Raw genomic sequence first — 21,657 nt, forward strand, 5'->3', positions numbered from 1 at the left:
TTTATAAGTGAGCAAAAACAGGCATTCCTTAGTTGCCATCAGCCACATCACACACCTGGATATTGGTACACTCCTAGAGGCTTGCCTTCTGCCTGAAGTTCCTTCATTTTAACTGAAACCTCAACATCCACCAGTCCTGCAACATTCAGGGCCTTTATACCGTGCTTGTTTTTTTTTTTTTTTATAGCCTGGTCTCTGGTTATATCAAATTGAAGAACCTTACTACCTTCCTTTCGGTTTTCTCTCTTACAGCACTGTTTATCTGGATCTGACTGATTTCTGGCGCCATCTGTGTTTCCTATGATTAGATCATATGCAGGTTCTTTCACTCAAAGAGCATTTGATTTCCCTGTATAGAAAGGAGTATCAGTATCAACTGAGGCCACTTCTACTGAACGCACTGTACCATCTATCAGTACACATTTCTGAACATGACATTCAACTGATTGTCTGTTACTTATTGACATTTTACCACTCCACTAGTGCATCCTGTGTCTCTTAATACTGTAACAAAATTGGCCCCAACATAACCCATAGAAATAGGCATTATGTTCCAAATCTTGCAAGCTCCTCCTATAACTGGTAGAATATGTCCACATGCCAGTCTCACCTGACCATCACTCACACAACAATCCATCAGTTGTTCTGTCTGAGATTGCTCTGGCATGGATATATCCTGGTGAACTTCATTTGGCTATCCCGTTTTGTTTTTGACCTGCACAGGACTACAACAACCATTAGTATTTACAGAATTTGACTTAGTGATCCAACTGACTGTTCCTTGGTCCTGCTGAACTTTACCTGCCTGCTTGGAAAAACAGTCTCGAACCTTATGTCCCAGTTTATCACAACTGTAGCATTTTCTCTCATGTCTCTTCTGCAGAGTCTGCATACCCCCAGACAAACTCAACCATTTCTCCACAAAATCGTCTAAACTAGCAAGAACTTGCGAGGGACCCTCACCTTGGTGTGGCTTACAAGAACGAAATTTTGAATGAAAACCAACCCCCCCTCAGCAAGCTGGAAATGCTTCAACAAGGCCTGCTTCAAACAAACATAATTCAAAGCCTCTGAAACTGGTAGGCAAGAATAAACCTCCAAAGCCTTACCTCAAAGAAGAGCACTTAGATTAATAGCCCATGAAGATGAATCCCACCTAGCATTAGACGCAAACCTCTCAAACCTCTCCAAATAAAAATCAGTACTGTCTTTAGATTCATCAGATGAAGGTAGCTTAGGGACCTTTCATTTTTACAATTCTGTTTCCATTTTAATCTTATCCAGCTCAATTTCTCTTTCTCTCTTTCTTGCTTCTCTCTAGGTGGCTCTCTCGTCTTTCTTGTTGTTCTTTCTCTTTCGTCTCAACAAAGTCTATCAATTCCTGTCCCTGCAATCCCAGTCTTTCCCCTAAATCTGCAAATTCCGTCAAGAAAATGGAAACAACAAAATCTGGCAATATTACCTACAAAAAGACTGCAAATGCAGAAAGCATTAATTGTAAGCTTGCAAAAATTATAATCAAGTTAACACTTTACAGCAACAATTACAATAAATGAAGCAACAAAATGTAAGAACATTGAAAATGCTTCATACATTTTTTTAACCATATAATTGAAGTATAGTGTCTTGACAAAGATTACTTGTCTAACAAAAGGCCATCCCACTGCTGCCACCAAATGTCACAATTGCACCGAATTGTGTTGGGCTCTTTAACTAACAAACCTTCTTAAAGAGGATGACCTTTATTAGCAAGTGATAACAGAAGTAAAATCTTTAACAATTTAAGAGTAAATAATTAGGTAAAATCTAGCACCATTGAAGGCATGCAGATGATGATAATACTGTTCACACCACATCCTATAAAAAACTGATATAGGGCCTGAATACTGAGCCCGTCATGGCCCGTTCACTGTAACTGTGATTCACTGAATGTTTCAAGAATAGTGCCACAGTCACACAGGAATCTTGGACAACTTGTACCCAAAATCTCGAAAAAGTGGTTACTGGAACAAAACACAACTCCCATAATCAATTGTAATCAGTGCTGGGTCCTCTCATGTCCAGACATATATATAAAGCAAATACCACACAGGTAATCCAATTTTCCCAAGTTCACTTAGCATGGGAACACCCAAGATCACGCAGAATTGGACAAACAATGACACTGACCACTCAGCTTAGTGTCGAAGACATCTCAAGAACCTGGCTGCTTGATAAACACTAAACAAGCCCAGTGACCAACGACATACGCTAGTTACGAACTTTAAACTTACTCACTTGTTACAACTGCAGCTCTGCGCAATAATATGAGTGTAAAATTACACAAGCTAATTATAACATTATTCACTGTGACATCACCTTGTTGGAGGCACTGTATCTCTTTCCCTATGGCCTGGCTCCTCATGTAGGTCCTCTTGCACTCCCTGCTGTCCATGTCTACTCACCAGCTGAGCTATATGCTGAACTTGCATATTACTCAGATAGTTCTCCCTTTTTCCTCACCAGTTTGATCTACCAACCTATGAATATGTTATTAATTCTTGTAGTAATCCATCTTACAGAAAACCTGTGTATTGAGTCGGCAATATTTCCAGTAGACTGTGCTGGCATATAGCAAGTTTGTCTTCACCTGGGAGTATGCCATCATCATGAAGTGCAAAACTATCAACTTGCACACATATTCGAGCACAAATGCCCCTATTGTTTCTTCAGGTTTCCTTATGGGCCAATATCTCTGCTGAAGCTTTCTCAGCATCATTCTTCTAAATTCTTCACATGTGTGGCACCCTAATGATTTTATTTTAGAAAGGACTCATTCCAACAATTTCTTATGTACTAAAAGGATACGTTATTGATTGAGCAGTCTACCATTGTCTCTTCCACCTCTCTTAGGAAAATCATCTTCAGCTTCACTAACCTGTCCCAGGTTTGTCCCAGCTGAGTGGCTGGCGGTAGACAAATTTCAACTTTCTGCTGTAAGGTTCCAAAGCCCTTAGGCCTTTACAAATTCAGCATATTTCCTCCTTTAGTAGATGCATATGCTCTTCATGAACTATGTGAATGTATTCCTGATCACCTTCACGTGTCACCTCCCCAACCATGTTACACCCACTAATTGGTCTACATTGGCCATTTTCATTTTTGATTTCGCAACTGTGGTTCACTTCAGCATATTTCTATTAAAAACTCGTAACCCACAACCAACGCTACTCAACTTGAGTCAGTCGATAGAAATGAGGCTTGTTGTACTGTTTTCCCTTCGTTACAATACTTGAATGAGGTTGGGGGCATGCCTTGTAAATGCTACAATGACTCCAATATTCCAAAGTAGATGGGGAATATCTGAAATGACCATAAAGAGTCTTTTTTGTTACTTCTAATGCATAGTCTAACACAGAAACAGGATATTAATTTTCAAGTTCTTGAATAGAATCCTAAGCATCTCTGTTCATCATCTATGTATTCAGAGCTACACATGTAATGCTCTTCAAAACTTGGATGTGCAAACTAATTTCTTAACTTTTATTGTTGTGACCAGAACAAGTATGCACATTTGCAGAAATATTGGTAGGCTGTTTGTATGCATAGTACACTACTAGTTCTAATTTAGATTTGCCTAATACTAGTATTAGGGAAATATAAAAGGGTTGGTTACCATCATTTTCCATTTCCATAGTGAATTTTATTGATGGTATTGATTCATCTTTACCAAAGAGGTTATTTATATTTTCGTTCCCTGGCCAAATGCACATTATATACACATTATGTCGTCAACATACCTTATGGATTAATTTTGTCTAACATTTTGCTTTCGAAAAATTCCTTATATAATTTACCTAGCAATGAAGATACAGGGTTTTCCTTTGCTATACCAAAATTCTGAGTAAAATTTCTTGTTGAATCTATATTTACACTCTTTTACACCTATTCTAACAAATTCTGTTAGAGTGTTCTTGGAAAATGGTGTATCCAGCTGTTTTCTCTCTAAGGTATCCAATGAAAATTCCAACTGATCATCAGGAGGAGGTACCTTAGTGGATAATGATGTCACGTTAAATTCACTAGCCTGGACTCACTTTTAATCAGTTTATTACTTAATCTATTTACCATATCAGCATTATTTTTTTTAACTGGAATCAGAAATGGTACCAAGCGATGGCTTAAGAATATGTCCTAAGTATTTTGCAAAATTGTAAGAAGCGAAACTAACCGAACTATTAATGGCAAACAGAGGAGATATTGACCTCAGAAGAAAATGAGCGTAGGTATCCACCCCCTCACACCTGTCAGGTGTGAATGTTTTGTTCACAACAGTCCGTTTACCACTATGTATAAGTCCTCAGTTGTGCCGTCCATTTACCACTATGTACAAGTTCTCTGAGATTGGTTTAGATATAAAGTCGAAACCTGTTAGGACTAACACCCAGTTTTTCATTTCCCTCTCTTAGGCCAGATAACTGCACCCTGGAAAATAGTATTTCACTGTCAGTAAAAGAAATTCCTGTTTAATAAATTTAACGAAAATCCTGTGAAAGTAATTCTAATTTAATCTTTTTTCCATTTTTCAAAACTATAGATTTTACCTTCACAACAGTTACGTCCAATAGGGACTGAATTACTCACATTCGCTGTTTCAAGTTCATCAGTTTTATCAGCTAAATTTCTCTTACAGCAATTACACTGACTATATATTTTATTCCATTTCGTTTCATATCAGGTCATATATCCGCTTCAGAATTATATCCCCGTACATGTTAAGTCTCACGCGCTCTTTCGGACATTAGTTGCGTGATAAGATTTCCTTTCTCTCCGGTGGGGATGCTGTGGAAGAAGTAACTCGCTCTGTGCTTTCACCGTTGGAATCGCGTACTCATTTAATGACAATGCTGAACGAAAACCTCTAGTTTCTGGAGCCCTCGAGCTCAGCTTTTAGAAATCGTGGTGGAGGCAGTTTCTTACATTGGCTTAAATGACATGATTTACATGTTGGAAAGGATCATTTCCATGTCTCTAAAACCGCAGTTTCTTTAGCTCGGCCCGAGGCCAGACATCATATATTAAGGAGAAAACGGTTTATTACCTAATCTCCTTTTTGCTGCTACAGTTAGAGTTCATGGCTGAAGTTTACTGTTAAGTCATAATTCGGGGAATCTTTCCTTCACTATGCATTATCTAGAAATACCTGGGAGAATCTTGACCTACTTTTGTGAACAGAAGTTTTACTTTAATTGGAACAAATTGTTATATTATATTGCAGCTACAGTATAATCAACAAGAGATAATTTTATGCGTGAAGAGAAGCAAGCAGTGAAAAAATAGCTGAACATGTTATCAGTACCATTATTATTATTATTATTATTATTATTATTATTATTATTATTATTATTATTATTATTATTATTATTATTATTATTATTATTAAGATAGCGTACCCAAATCTCTTTTAACTCCCACAGGTTGGCACGAATCGTATATTATTAATAAATATGTTAGACCTTATTGAGTATGTGTTGTAACTCCTTAAAAACTGACTGGTTGGAAAAATTGAAAGTACTGAAGATTCAGACAAAGTTTCTCTTAAGAATTTGTTCTCGGCAGTTGTTATGCCTTGTGGGTTGGAAACTGGACATTCACAAAAAAGTTGTTGGACTGTAATTAATGTTTTGCACGTGGGGATGGCCAAACGAGTGTGGCCGTTCGGAGACGGGACAATATTACTTGAAATGAAGACCGCTACAATCCAACTTTTATTCACCTAACATGATGGGTTTCAGAGACAGTAAAAATCGTTGACTAGATTAGGTATATAGGACCTAATCATGGTAATTGCATTTTTGTCTGCTTTCGTCTTTTACTGCACCCTGCTTTCCTTTCATGCCTGAATTATCACAACAGCGTTTATACAAGCTTCATATGATTTGGGGAGTGAAATTTTAATTTGGTGAACAAATGTCTTTTTTAAGACAATGATTTTGAAGGATTTCCAAAGTTTCTAGAGTCGGTGAAAATCACAGATTTCCGTGGTGGCATACATTTAATAATGTTAACTGCTGCCCATACTGTACGTGTCTTGTGTGAAAAGAAGCGTTTTACTGGGATGAGAGCACCGGCTTGTTTTATTAAAAGATTTTTCAGAAAATAATAAGTCAGAAAAACATGTTCCCAATGTAGCCTACTTCATAATACAGCGTGGAATGGAATGATATTATTATTATAAGACAGTGATTGCCAAATATATATCATCCAGAACAAGCCACTCAAAATGCATCATTGTGAGTATGAAATGTCAGTTGTTGACACAGTACAATGATTACCAGACAAATGTAGCAGTATTATCAGAATTCAAAAAACACAAGATATTGTTGAAAATTACTTGCTCTGTTTCTCTACCAAGCCTGTCAGTAATAGAGTAGCTTGATTCACGCAGGCGTTGTCTATTGACAACATAAAGCAATGTTTAGGGATTCGGTAATAGATTTCTCATGTTTCATAATAAAGACGTACTGTCACTGAAATTTGGTTGCTTACATATTGCAAATGGCTATATGTCAGTTACATGGAAGATGAACTGTCATTGTAAAATACTGATGTACGACATGCATGACAGTTGGTTATCATGACTTTATCATGGACATAAATTGTGGTTTAGAGATTCTTGTGGTTTAGAGATTCACTTACGAAATATCTATGACATCCACTTTGAGGGATTTTACTTTCCATTGGATGCTAATTGAATATCTTGATCGGCTTCGTTATTTGTAGAGTTTATTTGATTTTCTTTGCCATTTGGTCATCGTGTCTATTTCTTTGTCATCATGGGTGGAATTGCTTGAGGCTGGAATTCTTTCTTCCTCGGTCTTGGATTAAAGATTGAAATTATCGTCCCAGTCTGTCTGAGGTTAGAATTTGGATTTTTCTCACCAAATCTTGATATTTTTTCAGTTGTCTTCCCCAGTACCTTGTACAGTAGTTGTTCCTGGGACTGGGGACGATATAATTTCATCAGTTTTTTTATTTATATATTACTCAGTCCTACTGCAATATTTAGCATGTGATTCCCAATTACGAAGCACTATCGAGAAACGATTGATTGATTGATTGCCGTTTCCATACTCGGACACTTCCGCCATGGTCTCGGGAGTTCTGAAGGCTCTTCCATGGTTTGAAGATCCCTCAGAGTGTTGAGCATTTGGAACCTCATATATATTTTTGGTCAACATTATTGGTATGAATTTTAAGCTTGTGCATCATCATCCTTCACGGTAGTTGGCGGTTAGTAAAGTTCAGCAACCTGGAGTGCGCAAAAAAACCGACTTTGCTCTTTATAACTCTGCAAATATTCAAGCGACCTGGATGAAACTCTGTCTTTAGAGGTTTCCCCACTAAGGTCTCTAATCGTGCCAAATTTAATCCAAATCCGTTAAGCCGTTCCGGACAACCAGATATCGATTTTTGGGGTTCAGGGGATGTGGTAAGGGGTAGGCTGGTGGGTGGGTGGGTTGGTGAGGGTCCTAACATACCTGTGGAGCAAGAATGGTAAAACTTAGTTTTTCTGGAGGGGTGCTTATCGGGGTTTGTTTTTTGAAATAGTGAATTTTAAAGATACAGTGAGCCATTCAGAGTAGCCCCAAAATTCAATTTCCTGATGCTCAGGTACGGACTGCTCACAACATCAGAAGAGACGCCGTTTTCTTAATGTGTGTGAATAGCAAGTGGTGTTAGGAGAAGCTGCTGACTACGGCCACCGCTTGTTTAATGTTGTAATTGTTCACATGAAGTGTTTTTGATCAGGGCGGCCACTGCGCGGGAATGTTTCTTTTTATATATATATATATATATATATATATATATATATATATATATATATATATATATATATATATATATATATATATATATATATATATATATATATATATATATATATATATATATACATCTACTTCTTTTGTAACATCCAGTGTCAGAATGATCCCTCTCCATAGTTAACAGTTGACAGTGACAGCGATGCAATAGTGTGTGTGACTGTGATCATGGGGACCAGGCGTAATGGCCAGGGTTGCTATGGTAACGCACAATCTCTTTTCTCATTGGCTGACACACAGCCAATGATGGCACCTGCTGTCTTCAAAAAGCGTGGTTCATCGCTGTGTGTGAACGATGTCATTGAGTTGTATGTATCTTGACACGCCCGGCAATCGCGGGTTGGCGAGGGGAATCTCACTACTGCAGCGTGTTGGAAACCGCCGCAATATGCCGCGGTTATGTGTGAATGATTCCATAAGCTAACATTTAACAATCTACTGCACGGTTCAAAACGTCCTGTGTGAACATAGCCTAACTCTCAGTTATCTATCTATCTAACTATCTATCTGTCTATCTATCTATGTAATACTAAAACTCCCCCTCTCTGTTTCCTCCTGCATCTTTCCCTTGCCTTCCATCTTCCCTCCCTTTCCCTCTTCCATCACCCTTCCCCTCTCCCTTCCCCTCCCCTCCCCTTCCCTTCCCTTCCCCTCCCCTCCCCTCCCCCTCTCCTCCCCTCCCCCCCCCCTCTCCTCCCCTCCCCTTCCCTCCCTTTTCCTTTCCCTCCCCTCCCCTCCCCTTCCCCCCTTTCCCTCCCCTCCCTCCCCTTTCCCTTTCGCTCCCTCCCCTTTCCCTTTCCTTTCCTTTTCCTTTCCCTCCCCCCCTCCCCTCCCCTCCCCTCCTCCTCCCATTTCCCTTTCGCTCCCCTCCTCCCCTCCTTTCCCTTTCCCTCCCTCCTTTCCCTTTCCTTTCCCTCCATCCCTTCCCCTCCCATCCCCTTCCTTCCTTTCCCTCCCCTCCCCTTCCTTCCCTTTCCATCCCCTCCTTCCCTTCCCATTCCATCCCCTTCCCTTTCCCTCTCCTCCCCTCCCCTCATCTCCCCTTCCCTTCCGTTTCCCTCCTTCCTTCCCTTCCCCTCCCCTCCCCTCCACTTCCTTTCCCTCCCCCCCCCCTTCCCTTTCCCTCCCTTCCCCTCCTCCCACCTCCCCTCCTTCCCTTCCTTCCCATCCCATCCCCTTCCCCTCCTTCCCTCTTCCATCCCCTTCCCTCTTCCATCCCCTTCCCTCTTCCATCCCCTTCCCCTCCCCCCTCACCTTCCATCTTCCCTTCCTCCCCTTCCCTCTTCCATCCCCCTCCTCCCCATCTCCATTTCCTTTCCCCTCCCTCCCCTTTCCTCTTCCCCTCTCCTCTCCTTCCTCCACCCCTCCCACTCACCTTCCCTCTTCTCTTCCATTCCCCTTCCCTCTCATCACCCTTCCCCTCCATTTCCCCTCACCTCCCCTTTCCCTCCCCTCCCTTCACTCTACCATCCCCGTTCCCCATCCAATATACCCCCTTACCCTCCTACTCCTCCTCCCACCTTCCCTCCCCTTCCCCTCCTCGCCACTTCACCTTTCCTCCTCCCCCTCACTCTTCCCTCACCTCCTACCCTCCTTCCTTTCCCTCTTCCCTCCCCTCCCCTCACTCTTCCCTCACCTCCTACCCTCCCTTCCTTTCCCTCTTCCCTCCCCTCCCCCTCCTCCTCCCCATCCCCCTTACCTTCTCTCCCCTCCCCTGTGAATGGGGCTGGTGCTGCCATAGACTCTTGCTGACTATTGTTAGTAGGGTTAGTTTAGTTGTGGGTATGGGTATGGTAACATATGTGCATAGGAATGGTATGGATATGGGTATGGGTATGGGAATGGTATGGTATCGATATGGGTATGAGTATAATAGGGATATGGGTATGGGTAGGCATTGGTATGGGTATATGTATGGGTAGGGCATGGTACAGATATAGGTATGGAGCTGGTGCTGCCCATAGACATTTGCTGACTATTATTAGTAGTGTTAATTTACTTGTTGTTATTGGTATGGATATGGTACAGATATGGGTATGGTATGGTATGGGTATGGGTAAGGGTATGGGTATAGAATGGATATGGGCATGGGTATGGTATTGTATGGATATGGGTATGGTATGGATATTGTAATGGGCATGGATATCAGTATGGGTATGGTGCGGGTATGGGTATAGGTGTGGTATGGATATGGGTATGGGTATGTGTATGGTACAGATATGGGTAGGGGTATGGTACAGATATGTGTATGAGTATGGGTATGGGGATGGGTATGGTAGATATGGGTATGGGTATGGTATGGATATGGGTATGGTTATGGTACAGATATGGGTATGGTTATGGTACAGATATGGGTATGGGTATGGTACAGATATAGGTATGGGTATGGTACAGATATGGGTATGGGTTGGAATTGGGTATGGATATAGGTATTGTACAGATATGGGTATGGGTACAGGTTTGGGTATGGCCTCTTGTTAAAAATGTAGTAACTAAAAAAGTGACCAAATGGGTCCTGGGTGATCTAGTCTTAATTAAAAGTGATCACACACAGTGAATTTGCCTATGTGGTTTTGGTTTTTGCAGTTGTTGACCTACCCTAGTTTTCACAGACACACACACACACAATACGGGGAACTCATCCCAATTGTTGTTGTTGCTGTTGTAGAGACTAGAGAAATGTTAAACAAAAACCTGGGCTGGGTCAGTGTTGGGTGGTACTGGAATCAGGCGCTCTTGCTTAATTTTCACATCATCAGCAATGGTTCATCCAAATTGAAACCTTTTCAATATGCACATTATAATGCCACTCGCTTTCTATACCGATTGAGAAAAAACTCCTATTTCTACTTTTCGCTTTCATCATAATTTATCAGGTTGCTAAGTAAAGCCCTATGCCCTACCCCTTCCTTTGTATCACCCTAGATCAAGAAAAACGTGGTAACAAAGGAATGGGGTTTTTTAGCTTTTAGTCATAGTATTCCTAAACTTATGTGTCTTCTTCGTAATAATGGTCAACTCAGCTTGTTTGCTGCATAATTATACAAAGTTACACACACACACACACAATATATATATATATATATATATATATATATATATATATATATATATATATATATATATATATATATATGTATGTATATATATATATATATATATATATATATATATATATATATATATATATATTATTATTATTATTGACCCTTGTGAGGGCCGTGGTGCAAGTTCTTAAAGCACCAGTAAAGAGAGGGCAGTAATACAGTGTCCAATAAATAAAGGTCAATGGAGAAGAAAACACGAGAGAAAACTTAACAATATTTATTACACAAAGCAAGAAAATAAACAACAGTCAGCCTTGTGACCACAGGACAAAATATGCAGTCCTTAAATAAATCCAGTAGGATTACCTAACCTCTAAAACTAAATCCCTAAGTCAGTAGAAAAAAAATAGCACATAAGCAGTATCAAATAAGGGCCCAAATAACATACCTATAACTAAATAAGGTTAGGAAGGAAGGAGGAGACATACAGAAAGAAAACACTTAAATTCCTACCTAATATTATAAAACTAAACTTTAACATTAATAATTATAATAGTAATAATAGTAATAATAATAATAATGAGGCCTATAAGACAAAAAAAACACCAACACCCTAGGATAGGGGCAAATAAATTGTTCTCTATATGAGACAACTTCAAAAACACCAAAACTAAGGAATAGCTCCTCACAGTCTATAGGGGGAACAAAGGGTTACACCCACACTTATTGGCGTCTAATGGTGCTAGGCAGAGGGTCATAGCACCGGGGAACTCTGACATATATATATATATTATAAATATTGTGCTGTTTGCCCCCTCTGCATTATTTTAGTAGGGATATCATTCTGACAAAGATGGGACAGTGTCTCTGTCGAAGCTAAGAGTACGCGGGCAGGGCAGTAGGCTGTGTTTAAAAAAAAAAAAAACGTCCTTAGTAGGGGATAGGTTAGCATTAGGGACCTAACCCACTGGGAGGGTTTTTACCAAGTTGCCTCTGGTGAAGGTGGTCTTAAGCTTCCTTTTTCCCTGTTCTATGCATTCGGCAATGTTTTGTCAATTTTTCAGACTGTCGGAGGCTATATACAAGTGTTGCTGATGGAAACAACAGCAGCCCTGACCTGACCTGGCGCCAGCAGAGAGAGAGAGACCCACTGTCGGATGAAGTACATGCGTCGCTCTCTGACTAACTTTGTCCTTTGTTCTTTCTTCTGTCTGTGTTGCCTAAGTGAATAGACGATACGTGTTGTTCGAGGATTCCGATCGTCAGTTGCATTGTGCAAGCAACCCACGTAAACAATAAGTCTGGAATTGACAAGTATTGCTGATTGCTGGTAACTCTTCCTCTGTACTTAATTTTTCCATTTTTTCCCCTTCCGCTACCATTTACAAGAGAACTTGGCATAACCGTATTTCTTTTATGAAGTCAAGTTTATTAATAATGAGCATTGCCTAGTGAAATTGCATAAGTTATTCCTGTGCAGTGAGTAGGAATTAGGGAAAGTCAAGTGTAAGTTAAAATTCAGGCAAGCCTTGGATCCTGACATCACCATTGTTTGGAAGAGAATTAGCCTTTACCAATACTAACTTCGTATGGTAGCCACTAATAGACAAGCCTGTTGCGTTATACTTTAACTGAAGCAGGGAAAATTAACTGTGTCCGATGCTGACTAAGTGGTTCATGTAAATTCCCTCGCTAGAACAGCACATTCTTTCTTTGTTGGGACTAGGTGGGTAATGAAGGGGTTTGATGTAAGTCATTTGTTACAGAAATAATCCAATTATTCAATACGTAGTTCCAACTGGTGACCTAATCCAATTAAGTAATTAATTAAAAAATTCATTAGCCAAAGCCCCACACATAACACTGACGTACCTCGCCTGAATGCTGTAGTTAATTTAAAGAGAAAAGAATTGGGAATCAAGTTAATTACAAAACAATTTCAGAGAAAGATCATATTTAATTTCATGATAATTCTTCCAAACAAGGAGACAGGACAAGGTATGATAGCAGTAAGGATACAAATTTTATAAAGAAATTAGCATAAGTTGGGAAGTGTGCATTGAGAGCAGCTAATTTATAATTTACAGTTTACACAGTCTTCAAGAAAAACTTTGCAGAGTTTCGGACGCTGCGAGCCGCATACCTTCCATGGTCGTTAGCTGAGTTATCGAGTCATATTTATTATTTTGCTATTTGCTGGCCAATGAGTATTGCATGTATTTCAGAAAATATGGCTGCTACAAGTTTTAAAGGACACATATATGCATTTCATAGCTTCAATGCTTTAAGATGTGATGAAAGAATTTATGGAGTCAGATGGAAGTAGGTCGAGAGACTCGAGGTAAAATCTTTGTGTTCAACAAATAGTTTGATTCCTCAGCAATATTGCGGTCAGGTGATCTTCCGAAGTGTTATGTATATTCGTGAGTACGTGCGTTAATTTGATCTAGATTGTGCCAAAATCTGCCCTAAAAGTGAGTTTGATCGTTCATTAACGTGATAGAACTGCAGTTGTCTAGACGTAGCTTTGGAGAGGATCAGGTTTAAATCAGCAGATAAGGTAGAGTTTGAAATCTCTGTTTTTATGGGAGGAAATTGAACTTGTGATTTCTTACCATGATTTTCTAATCATTATGAACTTTTGAACTGGTGTGGGAGATTTAATATGAATATTCATACCTCTTTTATATTATTATTTTGTCATGTTACGTTTGCCATATCTTGGCTATGCATTTTACACTTTCCATTATTGTGTTTTGCATTTCATATATTTTTGGGAGTTTTCTATCATGTTTGATTCTTCCGACAGATGTCTGTGGACAGATGTCGGTGGACAGTGTGGACTGTTTCGAATAACATGTGGTAGACTGGTTTTGACATGACTAATTATTGATTTGGGGAGTATGTGTGAGTTTGGATATTTTCAGGCTATTAGCCATAGTGAGACTTCTTTAATCAGAAGTGTTTTGCAGTTCAGAGTTTAGTTATCTAACTCGATATTTCATTTATTATGCATTTTAATCTTTGCTTGGTTTTATTCATTTCTTGTTGGGTTATTTGAATAATAAACCTATTTTTGTAGAAACTATTGCGTTTCTTTAAATAGTCCATTTAATTGATTTGGTGAGAATGAGCGAGATTCGGGTGGGTGAACTTCGGAAAACGATGAGAGAGAGAGAGAGAGGCGATACACAGAGAGAGAGAGAGAGAGGTGATACACGGTGAGAGAGAGAGAGAGAGAGAGAGAGAGAGAGAGAGAGAGAGAGAGAGAGAGAGGAGAAAAATAGATGTAAGTGTTGCCGTGAGCGAACGTTCATACGCCTCCGTTTCATGAATAAAGATCGTTGGAGCACGTTACGTACACCTTCAAAAAGGTGTTAATTCTGTCCTCGTGTCTGAATTTAATGGTGGCAGCCGTGTCTGAATGAAATGGCGGCAGCGGGTGTCTTTTGATTTTAAATGGTGGCAGCATGATTTTAATGTCTTTAATGATGGCGAAAGAGGGAGATTGCTAATAGACTAATTGGTAACGTTGATGCCCAAGGCATAGGCGACTTCACCTAAGAGCTAAGGCGACGGGTCAGTGTTGAATGACTGAGTAGGTCGTGATTACGTGTGAAATACGGGGAACCTTTCCTTTTTTTTCCGTTTCTATTCGAGTACTGGGAGTGGGGAGTTGTGAAATAGATCTGGATGATCTCTAGAGCAATTTAGGGGTTAACAAAATACCCAAATAAGTGTGAATAGTGGCGATTGTGAGTTAATTACGCAAAGTGATGATTCAACTAAAATCGCGCTGGGTGTTTTTTGCTTCGCTGTCAGTAGGTGACGTCACAGGCTGCACACAGCTCTGTTGAGAGATAGGTACTTCGTTTTCTGTTTCAAAATTGGTAAGTACCCCATTCTCGTAAGTTGCGCAGAACGCCGTTTTCTGTTCTTCTTTTAGAGGGTAACTTGTGCCTTTCTCTAGTGTTCTTTTTGGTTTCTCTTTTTATGTTGTTACGCTCAGGGCGTGTGATTACTCACAAAATGCCGGACGATGCAGCAAGCACATCCCAATCAATTGTGGTGCATAAAGTGACGAACATTAGCGCGGGAATTACAAATTTTAAAGGGCTAGTTGACGGAAAGCTAACCCAAAATATAGAAACTTTCATTGAGTCAGTGAACAATTATCTGAATTCCAAGAAAATTACGAATGGCGCTGAAGCTTTAACAGAGGCTAAATCATTTCTGGATTTAGATAAAGGAGATATTGGGAAACGAGCACGCAGTTTCGGGTTCAGAAGGTGTAAAACTTGGAATGAACTGCAGAAATTTCTACGAGCTACTTATGGCGGAGTTCAACGTGAATGCGCAGTTCGGAATTTGCGAGAGTGTCTCAAAATAAAGAAGGGCAATGATTCACTAGTCACATACAGTGCGAATTTATTTGATGCAGTAGTTGAGTTAAAGAAATCTATAACAGGTTCTCCATGGGTAACTGGAAATAATATCTCCTTAGATAATTTTGAAAGATTGTTACACTTTGCTTGCCTTTTAACGTCGGTCCCAGATGTAATTGTAGATAGTTTTGATAAGAGAATTGATCAGGATACAGACGAATCCTTTTGTTTGCACAGATTAACAAAAATCTAGCAAAATGCCCGACACTGGACAGTAGTTTTGTACAGGGAGGTGCAAAGATGTCAGCTGCGGTTTCCAAACCACAGAATAATGATAGTCGCTCGCATTCGGGAAATGATGCAACAGCGAAGACATGTGCACGAGTAGAATCGAAGAAAATTCCAGAGAGATCAGTCACAACGATACGTTGTTTTAATTGTGATAAAATAGGCCATAGTAAGTCAAATTGCAAAGTGAGATATTGTTCAGTTTGCAAATCTTCAGATCATGGATGGAGATTTTGCCCAGCCACGAAGAGTAGAGAATATTCAGGGAAGTCCCGGGGAGGTTTTTCTAGATATGACAGGAGAATTCCACATGATGCAAGTTCTAGATACAAAAAGGAACAGCAGAATTTTCACAAGATAAGTTCGAAAACAGACACAGGATAATGACTAATCAGGTCGTAGAGTCACTAGAACCTAGGCCGATTGTACGTGGATTCTCTAATGGCAATGAAATTTCTATTTTCATTGATTCTGGTAGCTCAGTTAACTTAGTAAATGCTGACCTTTTTCACTCGAGGTTTCCAGAGTGCAAATTAGTCCCTTCTAGTGAGACAGTGTGTGATGTACAAGCGAGGAAACTGAATATTTTAGGTTCGTCATTTCTTACGCTTTGTATCGGTGGAAAGACAATAGTAGAATCATTTTTGGTCATAGAAGGATTAGCCTTAGGTGAAATGGTTTTGCTAGGACACCCTTCTTGTATGCGACATAACATCAACATTCTTACGGGAGTTCAGGGGATTACAATAGGTGAGTCAGGTTGTTTTGTTCCATATATACACAGGAAAAAACTTGTGAGAAACTTAAGACACAGTCTGAGACATGTGTAACACATTCATTAGAGAGTGAAGATATTCCGCAAAGATCTTTCAAAGGATTTTTGTTGGAAGATATTGAATTGCAACCGCGAGTTCCTACATTAGTTAAAGTGTCGCTGAAAGAGAAGAAGTTTCCTTCTCAAGTGTGCGTTGTTGAGGGAACCGAGAAATTCAAAGACGTTGTGAGTACGGTGTCAGTGAATGAAATTTCAGTCGCAGGCGTGACTTCAGTAGAATTAGTTAGCTATCAAGACTCAGTAAAAAAATATCACAAGGGTACTTATGTAATTGATTTTGAAGAGTTTAAGGAAGAGCATAAATTAGTGAGTTTTTGTGGAGACGGGAATATGTTTCCTAACGAGGAGCAACAGTTCCGAAGTCAGGTTCTACATGAACACTTGGCTAAAGTTGATTATCCTGAATATTCAGATAAAGTAGAGAAAGTGTTGAAAGAATATCTAGATATCATTGCTTTGAAGGGAGATAAATTAGGAGTTACAGATGTTTTAGAACATTCAATCCGCCTAGAAAAAGGGTACAAATCCCATATATATTCCAGCATATCGAATTCCTTTTAAGATCAGAAGAAGTAGAAAAAGAAGTTCAGAAGTGGGAGTCGGAAGGCATTATTAGACCGTCCAATTCTCCGTTTAATTTTCCTTTGCTTGCAGTTCCTAAGAAAGACGGTAGTATCAGAGTTTGTGTAGATTTTCGTAAATTGAATGAAAAAACATGCCCAGATAGATATCCTGTAGCTTGTTTGCCTGATTTGTTTGTTGAGATCGGTGGCAAGAATATATATTCATCTATAGATCTTATGCAAAGGGTTTTACAAGTTCCCCTTTGTGAGAGTAGCCGTAAATATACAGCATTTTCGGTACCAAAGGGACATTACGAGTTTAATAGGATGCCTTTTGGATTACAAGGGTCCCCAATAACATTTACTAGACTGGTTAACACAGTACTTCATGGCTTGTTAGGAAAGTCGGTGTTTGTGTACATGGATGACATTCTCATATGCACAGATACAATTGAAGAACATCTAAAGATGTTAAAGAAGTCCTCAAGCGATTACGGTTCGCTGGGTTAAAGGTCAAATTGGCCAAATGTGAGTTTCTGAAGAGAAAAATTGTCTATTTAGGACATGTTATCTCTAAAGAGGGAGTTAGAGTGAATGATGAGAAAGTTAAAGCCATTGTGAATTTTCCAGTTCCCAAAACCAGGAAACAGATTCGTTCGTTCCTAGGTATGTCGGGTTTCTTTCGCCGTTTTGTGCGGAATTTTTCTACAATAGCGTCTCCTTTGACAGATTTGTTACGAGAAGACGTTAAGTTTGTTTGGGGTGATAGTCAACAATTAGCTTTTGAGAAGCTTAAGAACGCTTTGGTGAACCCACCAGTTTTGAAGTTTCAGATTTTAGTCAACCGTTCACCTTAGTGACTGACGCGAGTCAGGAAGGTATAGGTGCGTGTTTGATGCAGAAATTTGAGGGGAAATTACACCCAATTGCTTTTTATAGCAGAAAGTTCAAAACACGTGGTAGTAACGAAAGGCTGATGTCAGTTGTGGACAAGGAGGCTTTCGCAGTCGTCTCTAGCCTTGTTCATTTTAAGATGTTGTTGTTGGGAAATAAAGTTGAGATTTTTACAGATCATCAACCGTTGTTAGAGCTTTTAATAAGCCAAATTTGTCGCCCAAGAGAGCACGTTGGTTCCTAACATTGAGAGATTTTGATGCAAACCTCAAATACATTGAAGGTAAGCATAATGTAGTTGCAGATGCATTGAGCAGATATTTTCCGGTCGAGGATGAGGAAATACACACCGAATCCTGTGTGGGTGAAGAGAGTAATTATTTGGTGTCTAATGTCTCTGATATTAGTAGTTCTGAGAGATCGCATGTAGAGGACATACACGTTCCTACAGTGCATACTTCGGGGAGAAATAGTGAGTCGGCAGTCTCGGGAGAGATTGTTATTCGTGATAGTGAGAGTAACGCAGTGTGTTATATTACGGGTGAAAATGTCACTTGGGACATAGGCTTACTGGAACAAAAGCAAGATGAAGATAAATTGTTGTCAGATGCTAAGGCATTTCTTAGGGAGTTTCACCGAAGAAAGGGTATAAGTTGCCTTTTTCTGGTCTAGAGTTGGAGAATAATTTATTGGTGAGAAAAGTTAAGTATAACTTATGAAGTACTCGAAGCATGGGTGAGATTACACAAATCATCGTGCCAGAGAGTCTAGTACCACAAGTTCTAGACATTGTACATTGTAAATTTGGTTCTCCTCATTTGGGTGTAGACAAGACGTATGAAAACGTCAGGTCAAAGTTCTTTTGGAAAAATATGTTTTCCGCAGTAGAAGCCTTTGTGAAGAAGTGTGCTATTTGCAATGCGAATAAGCCAGCGACGACAGTGTCGTGTCGTTTGGGTTCATATCCCATACCACATAGGCCGTTTCAGAGAGTGCATATGGATATTCTGGGTAACTTCTCAGAGTCCGCTTATGGTTATAGACATTTATTAGTAGTTGTTGATGAGTTGACTCGCTTTGTCGAGATTTTCCCACTGAAATACAAATCAGCTGAGGAAGTTGCTATAAGCGTTTTTAAGGGGATAATTTGTCGATATGGTGTTCCAGAATGTCTGATCACAGACAATGGTAGGGAGTTTATTAATAAGACTTTAGACGGTCTTGCTAATTTGTTGGGGATAAAGAAAGTATCTATAATCCCGTATAGACCTGAAGCGAATGGGTTGTGTGAGAGGGCGAATCGGAAAGTAATCGAAGCTTTGCGCATGACGGTGGGAGGTTCCGATACACATTGGGACAGATCTTTGGATGAAGTGCGATATAGTATCAATACTATGATGAATGACACAATTAAGATATCTCCAGCAGAAGCTTTGTATGGATACAAGTTGAAAGGACCTTTTGATTTGTTACCAGAGTGTGTTCAGGGTGATGTTACGGTCACTTCATTGATAAATACAGCGAGAGAAAGATTTGCACGTATCAGTAAAGAACTTGAACTTAGTTCGCGTGCAATGGTAGAGAAAAGTAACGCGAAATCGAGGGGAGTAGCTTTTTCGATGGGTGATAGAGTGTTTGTTAAAGTGAATGTTCGGAATGATCTGAATTATAAGTTAAGTCCGAAGTTCCACGGACCTTTTGAGATTGTAGAGATCAAAAGAGGGAATAGATTTGTAGTTAAAGATGTAAATACTGGAGTGACGAAATTGACCCATATTTCGAAGTTAAAGAAAGTTGGGATGTAATGGAACGTTTGTATATAGTTAGAGGATAGATGGGTTAATGTTTGTATATATATGATATTTTTTTTTTTTTTTGTCTCTTGTTCATTTTGGATGTTGAAGTTCTTAGTCATTTGTTTTCGGATGATTTTAGGAATTGAGACATGGGCTAATTTCATACGAGATTTGACTCGTGTGTTAGTGGGTTGTTGTGTTATGATGTATTTTATCATCTGACGCAATATGGGTGTTGTTTAGGATATTTTTTTTGGGGAGGTACTTAGTATATCGGACCGAACAAGTCTGATTTTTTTTTTTTTCGAGTTGGGAGATCGTATTTGAGTGTTTGGATTTTTTTTTCCAGTTTCTTTTTTTTAAAATAAAGGGAGCTGTATTGTGAGTAGTTATAGTTGTTAAGATCGTGGGAGCGATTGCCATTACGTCAATTGTTATTTTGTTGAGAGTTAGTCAGGTGTTGCGAAATATTTGCTAACCAGAGTAGAACTTTCATGTCTTTTACGAGATATGATACCTTTTAGTGTTTGGATAGAATTTTTTTATGGGTGAGTTCCGTAGAGTTATTGTGCTTAATAGTGAGTTGACTGTGATTATTCTGAGATACAAACTTGGAATTAGTTCACATTGTGAGTGTTTACTTTTGCATTAGTGGTTTTGTTTGGTTCAGTAACATGAAACCTTTTTGTTATTAGACCTTTTTCGAGTGATCTTTTGGGAGACTCAGTAGTGACATGGGATAGAGTAGAGACCATGTTCATTTTGGGAGATCAATATCAAGGTTCGGGAGTTGATTATAAGACGAGTTGTGCTTTAGTTAGAGAGAAGTGTGTGTGTGACAGTAGTATTTTCCAGTTGCGAGTTGTGTCTGTGGGTGGTTGTGAATTATCATTAGTTCATAGACAGACTCCGACAGAATGTGACTTTAGACAGTTCCTGCGAGATTACCACATTGAGTCCACCAGTACTCTTCCTGCCGTGTTTTTGCAAGGAGTATGCAGTTACAATGATGTGCCAGAGCAACAAGTCGACGACATTCGTTCATCGAGGGTCCGAGCAGTTCGATTCATCCTGCAGAATCCTGTCTACGGAATTTCTCGTACTTAGCCGAGCTGTATTCAACAGTTCAGAGAAGATAATTATGCGTCATACGCATAACGAGCATTTGGTAGTGGAGGTACCTACAACCAAGGTGCCAATGACGGTTCCACCGTTGGAAGACATTGACGATTCCGTGATGTTCGAGTATCAGGAATATATTATGCCGACAATTTTAATTGTCTTAATAGCTATTTTACTGATAATTCTTGTTGTGGGAGTAGTAAAGCTTATTCGTGTTTGTAAGATTACATGTAAAAGCTCTAAGAACTCAACCCCAGTGACTTTGGAAGTGCGTCATGAGAGCAGTCCTTAAAGCTGCAGTGCAGTAGACATTGCTAATTGAGCATAGTCCTATTCTGTTATGTTTTATACATATGCTTTTGTTTTAGTTTGCCGTTAAGGAGAGCGAGACGCTCTTATGTGGTGGTGAGCTCTATTTCAGAAAATATGGCTGCTACAAGTTTTAAAGGACACATATATGCATTTCATAGCTTCAATGCTTTAAGATGTGATGAAAGAATTTATGGAGTCAGATGGAAGTAGGTCGAGAGACTCGAGGTAAAATCTTTGTGTTCAACAAATAGTTTGATTCCTCAGCAATATTGCGGTCAGGTGATCTTCGAAGTGTTATGTATATTCGTGAGTACGTGCGTTAATTTGATCTAGATTGTGCCAAAATCTGCCTAAAAGTGAGTTTGATCGTTCATTAACGTGATAGAACTGCAGTTGTCTAGACGTAGCTTTGGAGAGGATCCAGGTTTAAATCAGCAGATAAGGTAGAGTTTGAAATCTCTGTTTTTATGGGAGGAAATTGAACTTGTGATTTCTTACCATGATTTTCTAATCATTATGAACTTTTGAACTGGTGTGGGAGATTTAATAT

General features: G+C 39.4%; 1 long non-coding RNA gene across 2 annotated transcripts in view; it reads left to right on the forward strand.

Annotated features, from left to right (window-relative positions):
* Positions 1-21,657, forward strand: part of LOC136852276 (uncharacterized) — a 111,262-nt gene that overhangs the window by 33,538 nt on the left and 56,067 nt on the right. Inside the window, exon 4 of one of the 2 annotated variants that reach the window (XR_010857095.1) lies at positions 884-3,611. The exons of the other annotated variant lie outside the window; for it this stretch is intronic. This is a non-coding gene — a long non-coding RNA (uncharacterized lncRNA). Of the gene's footprint in view, positions 1-883; positions 3,612-21,657 lie in introns of those variants that run through there. 2 annotated transcript variants of the gene reach the window in all.

The sequence above is a fragment of the Macrobrachium rosenbergii genome, chromosome 25 (assembly GCF_040412425.1).
Source record: "Macrobrachium rosenbergii isolate ZJJX-2024 chromosome 25, ASM4041242v1, whole genome shotgun sequence".
Lineage (NCBI taxonomy): Eukaryota > Metazoa > Arthropoda > Malacostraca > Decapoda > Palaemonidae > Macrobrachium > Macrobrachium rosenbergii.